Genomic DNA, 15,222 nt, shown 5'->3' with positions numbered 1-15,222 from the left:
AGATTTCCCACCGAACATTCCTGGACAAGATGTATCTTTCATTTAGTTAACTGCAACCCCAGGCAAATCTGGTTTTTACATTTTCTGAATGACCGTCCAGCCCAAAGAGGGGTTGTGGTGCTCAACTTAGTTATAGTGAATTTTTATATAGAAGTTCTTGTGTCTATATCACCTCACTCTACCAGAAAAAAATGAAATGACTAGAAAACAGTATGGGTGAGTAGACTAGAAAAAATGACTACTTAAAGTTATAGGTACTGGAATAGGACACAAAAATTATGTGGATGTAGAGGGAGGACAAAAACCCAAAACCTAAAAATGAACAAATTAGATGCCAGAAACTACAGAAACAGAGGGTCTTTCTGAACTATCCCTAGTGAGGCCCAGAGAAGAGTTGGCGAATCCTGTTGGGCTAGGAGGAGGAATAGGAGTAGTATTAGTTAGACCAAATGGTAGAACAGGACCTGTGGGTTCAGCTTCTCCTGGGAATTCCATCTCTCTGTGATGTAGGCCTGGAATCCCAGTGAACATCCTGCATCCTCAGTGGCCAGCTGTCTGAGGCCACAGTTGTTTCTGATGATCGAGGACAAGGAGACTTACCACCCCATGGCTGAAGTAAGCTGGATTCTATAGAGCATTGATTTCATTTTCTCATTCCTCTGTGAGGTGTGGTTCTTTATTTTGTTTTTCATCTTAAGATGAAATTACATTTGTCAATATTTGTGTAAAAAGATATATAAGTCTGGCAACTAGATCCTTAGATGCAGCCCTCAGTGGAAATTTTTGCCTGTTTCTCTTCTCACTTTTATTCAATTATTGGCACAGAGAGATGCCCTGATGTCCTGTCTCTCAGGAGTAATTTGAACATTGTACTTCTAGAGAAGCTGGTGGGACAGGCAGGGCTTCGAGTGAGGATCCAAGCTTCTGTCCAAATCTACCAGTCTATCTGTGTGTGGTAGGTGGATTCAGGAAAGACACTAGAGCTTTGGAAAAGATCATTAATAGAAAACAAAATCCCTGTAAATTAGAGTACTAGGGCACATATTCATCAGTCACTTACAGAGTCATATGCTCAGGGCTGGGCCTGTGTGGGAGAGCACAGAACAGTGCACGCCTGGGAAAGCCTCTGACCATGTGTGAATGGTGAGGTTCTGCCTCAAGGAGAAGTCCTGTATCTGACAAAACATGATGCTTCTGGGCGTGTGAGATTCAGTGCCCTTCCTCATCAGAGCACCACTGAGTGAATAATTGTTTTAGATCAAGCATATGGAAGCCAACTTTATTTTGAATTTCTTAAAGACAGAAACAGAAAACATTTTTACACACTTTCAAATTGAGTAAGAGTGTCAGAAACTTCAGTAAAAAAGTCACAAGAGGAATCTCTGGGGTCTTATTCGTCCCCAGGAACCACAAAAATCTGGATACAACCTGTAAGAATTCACCTTTAAAAACTTGATTTTTATACCCTATAGATTTATCTTTCATTTGACCTTTATTGTATTGCAGGTTATAATTAGCACATTAGTTTTTACCTTTATGATAGAAACATCAGATTCCTAAACTCAAAGCATTAATGGTGCCAACCCAACTGCAGTCTGTACTGCCAATTAACTTTTTGCTATGGCCTGAATTTGTGTCTACTTGTAAAAACTCGTTTGTAAAAATTTAATCCCTAATATGCTAGTTTTAAAACATGGAGGCTTTTGGGAAGTGACTCACTCAGGAGGGCTTCATCTTCATAAATGTAATTAATACCCTGTAATAGAGGTTGAAGGGAGCACACTTTTCCTGGCTGCCACGTGAGGCACAGCAAGAAGTACCATTTATGAGAAACAGGACCCTCACCAGACACTGAATTTGCTGGTATTTTGATGTTGAACTTTCCAGCCTCCAGAACAGTGATCAAACATTTCTGTTGTTTATGGATTACTGAGTCTAGTGTATTTTGTTTTAGCAGCCTGAACAAAGGCACTTTCTTATGCACTGTGGTTTATTTTTGAATTTGTACTTCCACTGAGCTATCCATACATTCATAAATCAACATGTCTCATAGGGTGGCATAGCCACTCTACTTTTTCAGAGTTTTCTCAGCTGTTCTTATTTGTGTTTTTATCTATATGAGTTTTGCAATAAAAAGCCTGCTTCCAATACCAGTTGGTATCTTTATTGGGACAAAATTAAATATATAAACTACTTTTAAAAATTGATGATTGAGTAATATTGAGATTTTCTACCTTAGAACATGATGTGGTTTTCCATTTGTTTATGCTGATTTTCTTATATTTCAAGGACTTTTTATGGTCTTTCTCATATGCTTTACAAATTTTTGTTAGATTTATGTATAGCTAGTTTATTTTATTTTGTCCTGTTAAAAAGTAAACTGTAGCACAATGCAAATTTTAAAAGTTTTCTTGGCAGAGAATGGTGGTTTATATCTGTGATTCCAGCACTTTGAGAGGCCAAGTTGAGATTACTTGAACCCAGGAGTTTGAGGTCAGCCTGGGAAACATAGTAAGACCCTGTCTCTACATAGAAATAAGGAGAAATTAGCCAAGTGTGGTGGTGCATGCCTGTAGTTGCAGCTACTCATGGGGCTAAGGTGGGAGGATGGCTTTTGCTCAGGATGTAAACCTGTACAGAGCTTTGATTCTGCATACACATTCCACATGAGCAACAAAGCAAGAATCTGTTTCAAAAAATTTTTCTTGAGTGAGAAGCAACTTATAAATTGTGGAACACCAGAGCAAAAGAGGTTTAGCATTTCAATGGCAAAATGTCAGAGGTAAGATTGCATTGAAAAAAATGAAGTAGCAAATAATAAAATTCTTTGATTTGTTGCAGTTATAAAATTGTATTTTTTGGTTTACTTTATAGATGTATACTACTGTAAGTTTCTTGGGTATGTCTGATAACTTAAGCTTAAGTTCTGTTTTTTTTTTTTTAATACAGGCATTCACAAAAAAAATAGCTCACATTATGTTTTGCTTGTTTGCAAGTCAACAAGAAGAGGTCACTGGGGATGTCTAACTGATTCTGTCCACTCAGGAATGTTTTGGTCTACCCTTTAATTCACTTTAAAAATCATTTTGTAATTTTTATCTCCCATCCAATATGTAAGTTGTCAATTACTTTTATACATATGCAAACATCCTTTATGTATAATTTCTAGGCATATTACTAGTGAACGTTGATTGTTACACAGACGTACCTAGTCTTATTGCACTTTATTGTTCTTTATAGATATTGGATTTCTTACAAATTGAAGGTGTTTTGCAACCTTACATTGAGCGACTCTATTAACACTATTTTTCCAGCATCATGTGATTTTTTTTGTGTGTATATCTGTGTCAGCCTTTTCTAGCAATATAGTACATTTTTTTGTCAAGGTTTGTACCTTGTTATTATAAACATAGGCTATTTCAGTCTTATTCTACATTGTAGTGTAAACATGATTTTTATATGCACTGGGAAAGAAGAAAAATTGTGTGACTCACATTATTGTGATATTTATTTTATTGTACCTGTCTAGAGCAAAAGCCATATATCTCCAAGGTATATCTGTATATTTTCATTGAATTGGCTCCATTTACTGGAATGATAAATCACTGTTCTTTGACTAAAACAAGAGTTGTGGGGTGTGAAGGGTCAGGGTGAAAATAAAGCAGAAGTGAAGGTAAAAAGTCCTCTAACTCACACATGGAGTAAATAAAAATTCAGTGTGGATAAAATACAAAATCATCTAAAATTGAATATTCTCAAAAACATTAATGTTTATATCATTATGTATATGAAAATTATGAAGCAGAGAACAAAACAAAATACATTTAGGTGATGAAAGATTTCATAATCTCACTGTAAAATGCAAGATGAAAAATATAAAATGTTACAATATGTAAAATAAATGACAATATTTATATTACCTTTAATGTCTTACAATACAGTATGACCAACTGAATTGTATAAAGTTTAAATTTAGAAAATTTAAAATGAGACAAATATGAGTCAGGTGAAGGATAAATAATTATGATCAATTACATTTAACATATCTTGACTTCAATTTTATGTAAAAATATTATTAGTAAACACCTTGTGTGGTGATTTCACCATAATTTTATTAAACTGTAAAAATATGTTGACATTTTCCCATGAAGAGTACCATTAAATGTTTGTGGATATTCGTGTTCCATGGATTCAGTGTGGGAGAGTGAGAGGCTACAACCTTTTTTGAATTAAAAGAGAAGAACATAATTTTATATTTATTTGGCTACAATTTAAAATATGCAAAGGCATATGAATGATTGCATCTTAATATTTGTCTGATTATATAGAAATGCCTGACTGTCATGAGACATCCAAGACATCAAATGTCTAACAGGAAATGTATAATTTGTGTATAATCTTAGCCCTCTACAAAATGCAAGGTTCACTATTTTGAGTATATTGTTCACGTTCCTTTCTTATGACTGCTCAGGTTCTGTCATTTATTAATACTGTGCATCTAAAATTGTCACTGCTGGTCATCTGGAAGAATCTGAGAAGTAGCAAGTTCTTGCTCACATTCTAAGAGTGTATTCCCCTGTGAATAGGGTGAGGGTGCACCTAGCCTAAGCCTCATCTGATCTACTGACAGGCTCAGTTATCTCCTGCCCAGGCAAGGGATGGGCTTCTCTATCCAGAGCTGAATCCTCAGGGCCAGGCAGTGTGGCTGAAACAAGCCAGTTCTTAAGAGAGAAGACATAACCTGCCTGGGTGGCCATGGCATAGAAGGTCTGCACCTGGGCACACAGAGGCCCCCAGATCCAGGCAAGCTGAGTGAGCTTCTCCCAGGTCAGTGGAGAATGGACCTGCTGCACCAACACATGGGATGGGTTTTGATAAATGGCCTTTGACTCACCTCGGAAGTTCACTAAGCTTTCCAAAGTGATGACTATTGAACTCCAGGGGCCTGAGACTTGTGCCACTTGCTGCACCCAGTGCAAGCCATGAAAGGACCTCTATGGTGGGCATCACAGGTCTCCTGGATTTCACTGCTTTGCAAAGCAGTGGAGGACTTTAGTTTCTTTTTCAACATCAAGCTGCACTCTTCTCTTGGACAGTTCCCTGCAGAGGAAGCATGGGAGTGAGAGACTCTCCAGAACAGTGCCCACAGACCCTCATTTCCACAACCTTCCATGCATCTTCAGGTGAACCTCATTTGTCTCTTCTTCTCCTTCCTGATCATCTTAGCACTTTAATGAAGTGAAGCTTAACCCCTTCTGAGTCCCCAGATATCCTCTGAGTGCCAGGATCTCCAAAATTATCTCAGTCACTAAGAAGCCTTCTTACTGCTCAACCCCAAACAAGTCTTCTGCTTGTTTGCCCTTTAGGGGGAAAAAAAGCAGGATTCTACTTGCTCTGTCTTGGCAGCTCTCTTTGGAGCTGATTCTCCTTTACTTGGAGTTTCCCTCATGCAAGCTCTACTCTGGTTCTATTGATAAAATAAGAGTTTGAGTAAGTGTCTCCGATCAAACACCCTAGAAGGCTTAGTTTATCCTGGACACACAGAAACTGAAGTTGCAACCAAACCTGTCTCTCCTCTGTTCTCCAGAATCCAGAATCTGTAAGGCCCTGGCTGCCAAAGAGCTCCCAGTTTTCTTGCCAGGGGAGACTGTGTTGCAGCTCTGTCTCTTTTTACCTTGAAAGAGTCAAATTTTACCTGATCTAGCAGTGCTGTTTCTGACTTTGAGCTTAGTTTCCTCAGAATTCTTTTCATTTGGATTAGGCTTTGATCCTAGTGCAACATGGAGTTTAGGTGACTCACCTCTCCCAGGTACAGTGTCCCATAGTCTGTCTCTGAAAAATATTTGTGAATCAGTCTTTCAAGTAAAGCTGTTCTGCCAGTGTCATGAGTGAATACATTTCTCAAAGTCTCCTCAGAGATCTAAGCCATTTCCCATTCCCAATTTCAAAATAAAACCCTATCAAAGACACATAGCTCAGTATCCCTGATTCCAACCCTCCCTGGAGACTTCATAGGAACAGCCCAAGGCCTTACCTGCCTTTGCATGTGCTTCTCACTGGAATGGGAGGAGGGGGTCTTGCCTTTTTTCTTACAATGGTTTCTTCTCATCTGAGCCCTTTTCTGTAAAGGAGATCTGTTTGAAAGAAGGCTGGTCAGTGGGGCATTGGATGTACGAGCAGTGGCGAATCAGAGTTTTCATTTCCTTTTCCCATGTTCAAATTCAAGTGAAAGGTGCTCTCTCTCTCACGTCCAGATTCACAGTGTGAGTTACTCTGCTGGACCTGCCTTTTTATATGTCCCTCAGCTGGGTGTGGCTTACTCTTCTTGGCTGTTTTCTTTTTCTGGCTCTCATTAGCGCCTCAAAAAGAAAAGTTTCTTGCTGTAGTTTTATTAGAGACCTAGACACAGTTAATGGGAGACATTTTCTGGGTCTTGCCATAGTGTCAAAAATAAAAACAAACAAACAAACAAACAAAAAAACAGAGCCAGGGGCACAGGAATCAGAAGATAAGGGAATCATTTTATAATAATTTCCCAATTCCTACCTGGAATTATTTATGATACTGTTTATTATTCAAGATGCAGAATTCAACATACCTGTAGAAAGTAAAAAAGGTTCCCTTCAAAGTTTCCCTTTTTGTTAAAGAATAATTCATAAGTGTTAGAAATAATAGTTTCTTTTAAAGACTAACTTCCTTCAAGACTCCTTGCTTTGTGCTAATAACTCTTTTTTATGCCCCATCCTATGTAGCTGTTAGATATAAGGGTATGAGTACATCCTATGTACTTGTACTTTAACCAAGATATTTGTTTTAGATTTCATAGCTCACAGCCTATGCCCCTTCCCTATTTTGAAATATTATTACTTTTCTAAGTTTTTTTGCAAGCAACTTCCTGTTTTCCTTTGTTCTCCCTTGCCTTTACCTATTTAGGAGAGTTTTAAGTTATTAGCTAGTCAGGTTTAGCTTAGATTGTGAAGTCCAGCTCCAGCCAATGGAGACAGGACACAGTCGCAGGGACAAGCTGCGTAAAGGATAAAAATTGCTTTTCTCCTTTGTTCGAGTGTGCTCTCACCATTGTTCCATCCACAAGGAGCACTCTTTCTGCAAAAAGTAAAATTGCCTTGTTGAGAAAAATTTTTGTCTGAATGCTGATTTTTCCTTGCGGTACTGAGGAACAAGCATTCTGTTTCTGAATAAACATTTTATGTATAACAACACCTATATTGAAATGTGTTATACATTTTGCAAAGAAAGAGCATTATACATAGTGTTAAAATAATATACATAGACATTATAATTTCTCAAATGCTTAGAAATGTCAGATTAAAATTATGGTTGATTGTATTAGATACATACATATATGTTAAAAATGTGGAGAAAAAGTAAATACCAAATAAAATGGCCTATTCTACCTTAACATGGGGGAAGATAATTAGATCAAACATGATAGAATCAATGTGATTAGATTAGAGCTGATGGTAATTTAGTCAGCTCATGATTTTTTTTTTTTTTTGAGATGGAGTCTCGCTCTGTTGCCCCGGCTGGAGAGCAGTGGCATGATCTGGGCTCACTGCAAGCTCCATCTCCCGGATTCATGCCATTCTACCACCTCAGCCTCCCGAGTAGCTGGGACTACAGGTGCCTGCCACCAAGACCGGCTAATTTTTTGTGTTTTTAGTAGAGATGGGGTTTCACCATGTTAACCAGGATGGTCTCCATCTCCTGACCTCGTGATCTGCCTGTCAGCCTCCCAAAGTGCTGGGATTACAGGCTTGAGCCACTGTGCCTGGCCTCATGATTCTTGAAGTAGCAAAAAGTCTAGGTAGAGAGAGAAGCTTCTCCTGTTTCTCACCTTTCCTGAGTCATCCTGGGAGCTGTATTCTGTTCTATAGAATTTATTCAGTCTCCTTAGTGAAAATGGACTTGGTCCCAAACAGGTAACCCAACTGACCACAAGAAAAACAGCCTAGATCCTGAGCATTCAGCTCCTGTCTTCACACTACAGACACCACACGAGTCCCATCAAAGCCTGGTTATTTCCCAACATCTACTGTTGAGACATATTCCAGAGCAGCCTCTCAAAATTGCCTAAATGAGATGGGACAAGTATGTTGGAGCTCCAGGCTCAGGACAGCTGTCTCATCCCTTCCTACTGAGAAGTCTGTATCTGCTGGTTAGGGCTCCCAAACTATAGAAGGCTTAGTGTATGTCCCAGCAAGTGTCCCCCAAAAGGACCTTCTTGTTTTTCCCTCTTCTAAGAAAAACATGCAGGAATGAGACCTTCTGTGTTAGGGAATACTTGCCCTCTGCTCTCCAGTTATTTGGTTGACTGATGAACTGATGCCTGAGGAGGGGAAAGATTCAGGAAGAGCCTGTGCTGAGTGAGTCTGTGTTTTCCCAGGTGTGCTGTCTGTGCAAATAGTGGACCCCCAAAAAATATCAGGTGGTAGACAGACACTGCCTAACAAAATTGTCTGAATTTAAATAGGATTTAAATGAAACTTATAATATCACTATATATTGATACCATATTATCATATAAAATTTATTTGATATATAAAACATTTTGATATATTATGGTATAATATCATAAAGCAGTCATTCACACAAGAGCAGATAATATTCTTAGGTACTATTAAGTTTATATGTTAAGGTTGTTACAAAATTTAACTCAATTTTCTTATAAAATTACCTAACAAAATTTTATATGTTATCATATCATAATAATACATATGAATTATATCACAAAATATGATGTCACAATGCTTATGAATTATGATGTCAGAATATACTGTGATGTCACAATGTAAACAAATATGATTTCATAATATATTGTGATGTCACAATACATGAATTATGATGTCATGATATATGGTGATGTTATACATATATTGTGATGTCATGATATACTGTGACATCATAATGGATGTGAATCATGATATCATAATATATTGTGATGTCATAATATATACAAATTATGCTATCATAATATATCAGATGTCATAATATCGTATTTATTTATTATATTTATGATGTTAAAATAACACAAAATTTTTTCAGGTAATTTTATAAGAAAATTCAGTGAAATTTTGTAACAACATTAACATATAAAGAAGCTTACAGTCATGGTGAAAGATGAAATAGGAGCAGGCATAAACGCTACAAGTGGGAACAGGAAAGATGAGGGAGAGATATGCCTCACTTTTAAGCTGTTAGAACTTGTGAGTACTTCTTATGACAAGGGCAGCACAGAGCCCTGAGGAATCCATCCCCATGAATCAACCACTTCCCACTAGGCCTACCTGTAACATTAGGAATTAAAATTCAATATGAGATTTAGAGGGGACATCTAAACTATATCATATGACCATTAGAAAAACAGATGAAACAGATTCACGCTTTCTACTGTCCAGATACTTTCATTCCAGAGCCAGTGGCTAAATAATTGAATTCAACATTCTGTGGTCGGAAGAGAGAAGGGAGGTGTACAGGGGACTTTGGCTACATTTGTTCCACTTCCCTTATGCTGTTGTGAGTTCTGATGTCATCTCCTGAAGGGCTATTCATGGACAGAAGAATTATTGCTATTGTGATTATTTCCATTTCTTTAAGCTTAGTAAAAATACATTTTTGAGTTTCTCATATAATATTCCTAAGAAACCCTAAAAGTTTTGGTTAAATTTCTTGTTATTGTGTGTTATAAAAAGTGATAGGGAAATGGCTAAATAGATTGAAATTACACAAACTCTAGGAGTCAAGTTTCTCTTGGGCAGGATTAGAAAAGACAGAACTGGAAATATTCCACCAGCATAGGCATCAGACGCATGGGGCCCACTTTCTGTTGCATCCCTGTTCAGATCTGCCCTCTTCCAAGGCCTCATCCAGGTCTGGCCTCACCCTAGAATCTCCTCTCACAAAACTAATTAAAGGAGACTAGAAATTTGAGAGGTGGCTCCTGCTGCCTCTCCTGAGCTGGTGCCCACAATTTCCTGAAAATAAAAAGCAGATAAATGTGAGCAAATAATTATCTATTTGTGGGCCACAATTTCTTTTTCACTGAAGGCAGTGCTTCTACAGATATCCCACCAAGTAACCTCTTTTTTTTTTTATTTCTGCAGATCCAGTAGTTGCTCTACAACGCACAAGAAAGTAAATATAAATACCAAAAATCCCTCTGAACAGCTCACCCTTTCTTTCTCTATCCCTTTTATGTGTCTATATAGTTTTTTCCTACACATTTTCTTTTTAAGGTAAATAATTTTAAAAATGAAAGAATAAATGGAAATGCTGGGCCCTTCATTTAAATCCTGGAAATTACAGAACACTTGGCACCCAACTCCCAGGGAGCTATGAGGATTCACTCACGTCACATGATGTTTCCAGCACAGTGCTCTATAACAGACTTCTAAGCACATAGTACATGCTAAATATACATTGTATTAACTCATGTATACATGTTTTCCAAATGCAGAATTACTCAAACATTGATATCTTCTCTAGCCTCTGCAAACTTTACAGAGCCAGCTGAGAATAACACGTTTCTGAATGGTGAGTGGTGGTTTCCACCTTGGGCCAAAAGTATTTATGTTGTGGTAAGAGTATTGGGTGTCAGGAACTCTGTGTGCTGTGCCTACTTTCTCTAGCTAGTGCCACCACAATGGATGTACTAGAAGAAACATCAGCATTAAGAGGAGACTTTTTAAAGAAGTCAATTCATGGACCCATTCCAAACCTGCAGAATCACATTACTAAGAGAGAGGCCTGGAATCGGAAATGATTTACATGTACATTGAAACTTGAGAGGCAATTCTTAGCTAAGTGTCTCTCAGTCTAGGCTTCCAACCATAATCACATGACTACTTTAAAGAAATACCATCACCTGTGCCCTCCCCATGGATTTTGTCTGTTGATCTTGGTGGGCAATACATATGATTTTAACTAGGAAGTCAAATTGTCCCTGTTTGATGATTAGATACTATTATATCTAGAAAAATCTAAAGACCACCAAAAAACTTTTAGATTTCATAAAAGAATTTAATAACATTTCAGGATATAAAAATCAATGTACAAAAATTAGTAGCATTTTTATACACTAATAATGAACAAGCTGAGAATCAAATTAAAAAGTCAATTCCTTTCACAATAGCTGGAAAAAAGGTGAAATAACTAGAAATACAATTTATCATATAGGCTAAAGATATCCACAAGGAAAACTACAAAACGTTGATGAAATAAACTGTACATGACACAAACAAATGAGGAAAACATCCTATGCTCATGGATTGTAAGAATTATTATCATTAAAATGACCATACTTCCCCAAATAAGCTACATATTAAACGCAGTTCCTACCAAAATGCCAATGTTATTTGGCATAGAATTAGAAAAAAATTAAATTGGTATAGAATCATATACTAGAAGGCTTTAATAACCAAAACAGCATGGTACTGATATAAATAGATGCATAGATCAAAGGAACAGAATAGAGAACCTAGAAATAAAGCCACAAATCTACACAAAACTGATCTTTTACAAAGTCAGCAAAAATATACACTGGGAAAATGACATCCTATTCAACAAATTGCGCTGGAAAAATTATATTGCCATATGCAGAAGTACAAAATGGGACCTATCACTCTCACCATATACAAAAACCAACTCAATATGGATTAAAAGACTAAAATGAAGACCTAAAATGATAAAAATTCTAGAAGAAACCCTATGATAAACTCTTCTGGACATTGCCCTGGACAAAGAATTCATGACTAAGATTTCAAAACCAGATGCAACAATAAGAAAAATAGACAAATGGAACTTAATTAAACTAAAAAGCTCCTGAAAAGGAGCTTTTAATTAACATGTGAGCAGACAACTTATGGGATAAGAAAAATGTTTGTGAACTATGCACGTGACAAAGAACTAATGTGCAAAATATACAAGGAAATCAAACAACTCAACAAGAATAAAACAAGTACCCTCATTAAAAAGCAGGCAAAGTATGGGAACAGATTTTTCAAAAAGAAGACAATGATAGCCAACAAGCATGTAAAAAATGTTCAACGTTGCCAATGATCAAAGAAATGCCCATTAAAAACCACAATGAAATACCATTTTACACCATTCATAATGGTTAACTATTAAAAAGCAAAAAAATGAAAGATATTGGCAAGGATACAGAGAAAAGGGAACACTTATACATTGTTTGTGCGAATGTAAATTTCTACAACCTCGATGGAAAACAGTATGGGGATTTCTTAAAAAACTAAAAATAGAACTTCCATTTGATTCAGCACTCCCTCTACTGGGTATCTATCCAAAGGAAAATAATTTATTAATTAAAGAAGATACCCATACTCATATGTTTATTGCAGCACTATTCACAATAGCAAGGATATGGAGTCAATTTAAATTTATCAATCAATGATTGAATAAAGAAAATGTGCTATACATTTATACATTTATGGAATACTATTCAGCCATAAAGAATAAAAACATTTTTTTTGCAGCAACATGAATGGAATCGGAGGCCATGATTGTAAGTGAAATAAATCAAAAACAGAAAATCAAGTACTGCACTTTCTTACTTCTAAGTGGGAGCTCAATAATGCATACACTTGGATATAGAAGCTGGAAAAATAGACGCTGAAGACTGAGAAAGATGGGAGGTTGGTAGAGGGGTTAGGAATGAGAAAATACCTAATTGGGACGATGAGCACCGTTCAGATGATTGTTACACCAAAAGTTCATACTTCATCACTATGCAACATGTCCATGTGATGAAACTGCATTTGTACCCTCTAACGTATTAATAAAGAGAAAAACAAACAAGCTTTCATCAAGAGGGCAGACTGAATAGCCCTCATAATTTTCATAAATATTTAAGCAGAAAAATAATTTTAATAAAAATAAATAAAAATAATATTGTATTTTAAGAATGGTGTGAAAAGATAATTTGATGAATTAGAGTAGTTAGTACTTAGCCCATACAATATGTTAGGCAAGATTCTAAGCCATTAGATATTTGTAGACAGAATATCTGACAGTGTAAAATAAATAACACAAAGATTCATAGGCAATGACAAATTGACATTTTTTCAATTATATTAGATGATATTAAAACCATTATAAAATTTACTGTTTTGTATCATAATAAAGAATCATAAATGTTAAATAACTTCATTAAAAAATTTAACTAATTAGGCATACAGATACATGAGCAGCACGTTTACCAGTAAACAGAGGGTATACATTATTTTCAAAGACCAAAATGATTTTATTTATTTATTTATTTTGGTTAGGGAGCAGCTTTATTTGCTGGGGATATAGTGGGGTTCTCTCTCTGGGAAGTGGGGTCTTCCACTGGACACCCCCGGCAGCGGTCCAGGAGGCGCCATGCAATTCAGTGCTGGGCTCAGCTGAGGTCCGGGCCTTGGAGAAGGCGAACTGTGCAGGGAAGCAGTCGCTGTGGTATCCTCACCGCCCACTCCGCCCGGCTGCACTGGGTCTCCTGGTGCTCCTCAGACTCCCGCCAAGCCTGCGTCTCTGTAAGGCAGTCATCCATCCGGCCCGGAACCTTATCCTCGGAGCCCAGTTTGACGCAGGCCAGGCATTTCCGCTTCCTCACCTTGGGCTGGACTTTGCACTGGGGTTTCATCCATTCCTTCTTCTGGCGCTTGTCTGCCCGAGCTTAAATTCCAGCCTCACAAATGTTCCAGCTAGGAAGGGCGTGTCCACGGCGCCATCCACACTGCTCTCCCAGAAGGCACGGGCGGGTGGATTCCTCCAGGGCCACCTGCAGGCCCCAGCGCTGGGCCCTTTGAGCTCCGCCCAGCTTAAGGCCCCAGCACCTACCCACCCGGCCAGCGGCATCCGCAGCGGTCGCTTGCTTCCACTGTCACCCCGGCCCTGCGAAGCGGGTGTGCGCCCCTCAGCTCTCCGAGCCCGCCAGGAGCCGCCTCCTCCCGTGCCCTGCCCCTGGGGGAACCATGCCCGCAGAACGCTGGGCAGAGGCGAAGGAACCGGGAAATGTTCCTTCCTCCAAATTGACCTTGGGGTCTGCCTGGTCCTCTCCATTCCCTCCCACCCTGCCCACACTGTTCACTGGGCCCTTCAGTTTCAGCAAAGTTCCCTGCCCCGTGCCTGTGCCGAGAAGCAGTCCTGTTGCCCACTTTCACCTTTAACCTCTTTTCTGGCCCATTCTGTCTCCCCACTCAGTCTCGGACACGACCCGTCTCCTCCCTACTGTCCCCAGAGCCTCTCTCTGTTTCTCTCGCTCAGCCTCCTCCCTGTTTGCTTCTCCCTCCCTATCTGGAATTTCCTGACTCCCATGGGGTGCCCCCCATTCTGGGGCCCAGACAAAACAGATACAATTATTTTAAATGGAAACGTGAATTCCATTGAATTCATGACAGCAGTAATTCATCTGGTCATATTTTAAAGAATTATGATAATAGCAACTATCAATTTAAAGTGTTAACCAGGGTTAAAAATAAAACCCTGTTATAGCTAACAAACTAGTAAAGTTGCAGGATACAATATTAACATGAAAATCAGTTGCATTTTGATACAGTAACAGCAAAATATTCAGAAAAAGGAATAAACAAAACAATTCCACTTACAATATTATCAAATAGACTGAAATAATTCATTAAATAGAATGAGTTTAACCAAGAATGTTAAAGACCTGCATACTGAAAACTATAAAATGTTGGTAAAAGAAAACGAAGAATACAAAATAGGAACTATATCCTGTGTTCATGGATTCTAAAAATTAATATTGTTAAAATATCTATACTACACATAGTTATCTACACAGTTAAATAAATTTCTTTTTTTATTATTATACTTTCAGTTCTAGGGTTAAATTTCTATCAAAATTTTAATGCTATTAAAGTAAATGTAGAACAAACAATTGTAAAATTAGTATGGAGCCACAAAAGAATCCAAATAGCCAAATACTGAGAAGAACAAACAGGCTGAAAGCCTAAAATTTCCTGATTTCAAACTATATTACGAAGCTATAGTCATCAAAATAGCATGGTACCTACATAAAAACCAATGGAACAAAATGGAGGAGCGAGAAATAGACTCACGCATATACAGTCAACTGTTATCACAGAATTATAAAAGAAATAGAAAATGACATCAAGAAATGGTGTACAAAAAACTAGATATGCACACAGAAAAAGTGAGCTCTTATCCCAAAAAATTAAAATAAAT

General features: G+C 37.7%; 1 pseudogene; it reads right to left on the bottom strand.

Annotated features, from left to right (window-relative positions):
* Nucleotides 1–4,570: 4,570 nt before the first annotated feature.
* On the bottom strand, nucleotides 4,571–6,213 carry LOC100610264 (protein FRG2-like; annotated as a pseudogene).
* Between the last annotated feature and the right edge of the window lie 9,009 nt (nucleotides 6,214–15,222).

Source organism: Pan troglodytes, chromosome 18, assembly GCF_028858775.2.
Source record: "Pan troglodytes isolate AG18354 chromosome 18, NHGRI_mPanTro3-v2.0_pri, whole genome shotgun sequence".
NCBI classification, from domain to species: domain Eukaryota; kingdom Metazoa; phylum Chordata; class Mammalia; order Primates; family Hominidae; genus Pan; species Pan troglodytes.
This window is presented reverse-complemented; position numbering and strand designations above follow the sequence as displayed.